This window comes from Arachis stenosperma, chromosome 4, assembly GCF_014773155.1.
Source record: "Arachis stenosperma cultivar V10309 chromosome 4, arast.V10309.gnm1.PFL2, whole genome shotgun sequence".
Taxonomy (NCBI): Eukaryota; Viridiplantae; Streptophyta; class Magnoliopsida; order Fabales; family Fabaceae; genus Arachis; species Arachis stenosperma.
The window spans coordinates 81,517,466-81,521,640 of record NC_080380.1 but is presented as its reverse complement, the minus strand read 5'-3'; positions in this window follow the sequence as shown (position 1 = coordinate 81,521,640).

Sequence of the window (4,175 nt, the reverse complement as noted above, 5' to 3'; positions counted from 1 at the left end):
TCCTAAGTTACCTTCCCAAGCCAAGAACATAAGATTCTACTCTAACATCCTTCCAAGCATTTTGTCAAACACTTGGAAGGCATAAAAGGAAGGTATAACAAATAACAAAATTGATGAAATCTAATGAATAACAATTGTAGAGAAAATGAGATCACAACTCAATTCGGCAACAAAAGAACATCACACATTAAATTGTAATTAAGAAAAGATCCAAACCCAACAAGAATTTATCATCACAAAAGATAACAAAAAGGAAAGTTACCATGAGAACTAAGAATAATCAAGGCTAGAAACAAGAATTTGTAGATAAAAACAAGAGAATAACATGAAATCGGAACTAGATTTAAGTGAAATTAACCTAATCTATCCTAATTCTAGAGAGAAGATGGAGCTTCTCTCCCTAGAAACTATACTACATGATGCTAATACTAACTAATGTTCTTCCTCTCTTTTCTTGGGCTTCAATTCTGCATGAAATACACTCAGAAACAAGCTAGAATTGGGCCTGGGTGGCCCAGAAATCGCCCCCAGCGATTTGCCTTTAAGTGAGTCACGTGTGAGCATCGGCGCGTACGCGCACTTTGTGCTTGCGCGTCGATTGGAAAATCCTTCATCTGCGCGGGCGCGTCATGTTCGCGTGTGCGTGCCTACATAAACCTCTTCTGCGTGTGCGCGCCTTGTGCGCGTGCGCGCCTTGTGCGCGTGCGTGCCCCTTTGATGTAATTCCAATCTTTGTTTCTTCATGCATTCTCCTCCTTGTATGCTTTTCTCCTCATTTCTTCCATCCAATACTTGCTTTATGATCCTGAAATCACTCAACAAACACGTCAAGGCATCGAATGGAGTTAAAGTGAACTAAAATCACTAGTTTAAGGCTTAAAAAGCATGTTTTTACATTTAAGCACAATTCAAAGGAGAATTACAAAACCATGCTATTTCATTGAATAAATGTGGAAAAAGACGATAAAATCCCCCAAAATAAGCACAAGATAAATCACAAAATCGGGGTTTATCAAACCTCCCCACACTTAAACTAAGCATGTCCTCATGCTGAAATCGAGAAAGAAGCAAGGGGTATTAATGTTTTTTCAATGAAAACTAGCTAAGTGAATTCTATCTAAATGCAATCTACCTATATGGATGCATTGGCTTAGTCAAAATGAATCAATCTCCAAGAATCTACATGCAAAGTAATAATCAAAGCAAACCCACAATTGAATTGAAGCATTAAGAGATTTCACAAACTTGCAAGAAAAGATGATCACAGGTGGAGGCATGTAATTGAGCAATCGAACCCTCACCGGATGTGTATCCGCTCTATGCGCTCAAGTGTATAGGGTTGATTCACTCGATTCTCTCCTAATCATGCTTTCCAAGATTTGTTTTTCATCTAACAATCAACAATTACTCCATGCATGCATACAAATATCATGAGGACTTTCCATAGGTTGTAATGGGGTTAGGGTCAAGGTAGGATGCATATGGTTAAGTGAGCGTGAAATTCAAATCTTTGATTAACTTAAACTTCCCACCTAACCTATGACAACATATACAATTCAAAGCTAACCTAACTACCCATTCTCTCACTTTTCACACACACTTATGCATTCTCTTTCTGATCACCACACATATGCATTGATTCTTATTGAGCTCCACTTTGGGGCATTTTGTCCCCTTCTTATTGCTTTTCTTTTTCTTTCTTTTCTATTTTTTTGATATATATATTTTTTTCCTTTATTTTACATTATTTACTTTTTTTCTTTTTGCAATAAAGTATATACAAAAGTATCAATGCATATGGTTTTACATTCAATGCATGAGTATGTACCCAATTTCCCAAAATATTGACAAAAATACAAAAATACACTTTCATCCCAACCAATGTTCCCAACTCTCCCAAACTTGAATGATAAGCACTCTCACTAGCCTAAGCTAATCAAAGATCCAAATAAGGACATTTATTGTTTTTCGCTTTAGGCTTGTAATGTGCTAAAATTAAGAACAAATGGGTTAAGCATAGGCTTAAGATTGGTTAACAATGGAAGATAAAAGGTAGGCTATTTGGGTAAGTGAGCTAATTGAAACGATGGCCTCAATCATATAAGTGCATGTATACACAAAATAATAGACACATAGAATCAAACAAATCAAAGATTACAATCATAGAAAGAGAGTAATGCACACAAGAATGAAAATAAGTTGCTATATGATGTAACCACACATGCTTGTGTTCTTAGCTCAAAAACATGATCCACAACTGTATAATTCAAGCAGGTTCTAAAAAAAATATTTTCAATCAATTGGGGTGATGCCCTAAAGATGAATTTCTTGGAAATTTTCATCATACTGGCTAAGCTTATTTTCAGTGCAATGTTTCCTAGTCTATCCCTTTTTCAATCAAAGCACGAATCTTATATAGAAAGGGTTAACTAGGATTTAACAATCCAAAATATTTTTATAATCACAATCAAAGCCCAGATGCAAAACATATACATATACATATATATATATATATATATATATATATATATATATATATATATATATACACATACTAAGAGTAGCTAAAAGTGTGCATCAACCAAAATAAAGGTATCCAAAATAGCAAATATGTACAGTAGTCCCAAAATGATCTAAAATGTAAAGTGCGGAATAAAACAAAATAAAGTGGCAGAGGATATAAATAGAAGTCTGAAAGTTCACCACATAAGAGCAAACATCGGTCATAAACGGTGACCTCCCCACACTTTAGAATCAAGCATCGTCCTTGATGCTACTGCTGAAGCTCGGGATGGGGGTCAACAATCGCGCCGGGCTGTGGCTCATGCTCAGGCCGTCGAACTGGCGGTGGTGCTGGCTGTCAGTCCTCAGAAGGCTGCTGAGTCTCAGTAGTGGTCTGTGCCTCTGGTGGTGCATCCTGCTGAATCGGCTCCTCGCCATGCTCCTTCTCTTGATCCTGCTCATCTGAGGCGGGAGAGTCTGGAAGCGGGGACAGCTCGATGCCCTGTGATGCGAATGTCCGGTCTAAGCGGTAAATACGTATCATAAGGTGACGCTCGAGGCGCTCCAGGAAATGGAGTAAGCGCTACACCAATAGGTATGTCGGCTCAGGTGCTGGTGGTGGTGGTAAGGATGCGATGGCGGTCGAGGAAGAGGGGGCTGTTGCTATGGAGGGTGAAGGTCCAACTGTCTCCACAGTCACTCTAGCCCGAGAACGGCCTCTAGGCGGTGGTCTCTCGTGCACCCAGCCACCCCAAGGAATAGTGACCTCCTTGTCATCATCATCCAAGGCTGGTGGTGTTTCATCATCATCCCTCCACTGAACATCAGCTAACTCAGCCATGCTGGTGACCAGAGTGGGAAATGGAAGTAAGCTACGGATATGTGCTCGTCACATACTCTGTCGGATCAAACGGGGGAAGTACACCTCTTTTCCCTCCATGACACAACCGATCAAAACTAACATGTCCATCGGGATCTCAGAGAAATGTGTGGTGGGCAAGATATAGGTGGAAAATATCATCTGCCAGGTCTTGGCCTCTCTAGACAAATGAGCAAACATCATCCCCTTGCATTTTTTGTTGCTCGAATCCATCACCCATGGAGTCTCTGGTGTGGCAATCACACACTTAAGCGCCTCATAATCGAAGGTCATGCAGTTGATAGCAATATCTGCCTGTTGATATGTGGAAGCATCATCAGTAATGTGTTGGTACTGCAGTGCCTCTTCGATGGCAGCCTCAGTAATCATAATCTCTCTATCCCTCAGCTGAACTGAATCGAGATTGGCACGGAAGAAGTTGCAGTAGAACTCCTTAACCCATGAGATGTTTATCTTCCCCAGATCCCTATCAACAAAATTCAAACCCAACTCTAGAATGCGGCCATTGACGGCATGCCTTACATCATTTAGAAGCACCAACCTCTTCTCAACATTTAGATTTTTCTTTCGGTATTTGGGGAAGCAAAGCTCACAGTAGAGGTTGGGGAATTTGAGTGGGTCAGTGGACAGAAGCAGCTGATTTTCCTTATCCGTCTCATTCAGTGGATTGTTAGCATAATTAGCATATGTGGACGGGATAGAGATTTTAGAGTGCTTTCTTTTCTTAGAAGGAGTGGCTATGGCTTTCCCTTTGTTTGACATCCTGAAAAACAGAATTTACATAATATAAAAA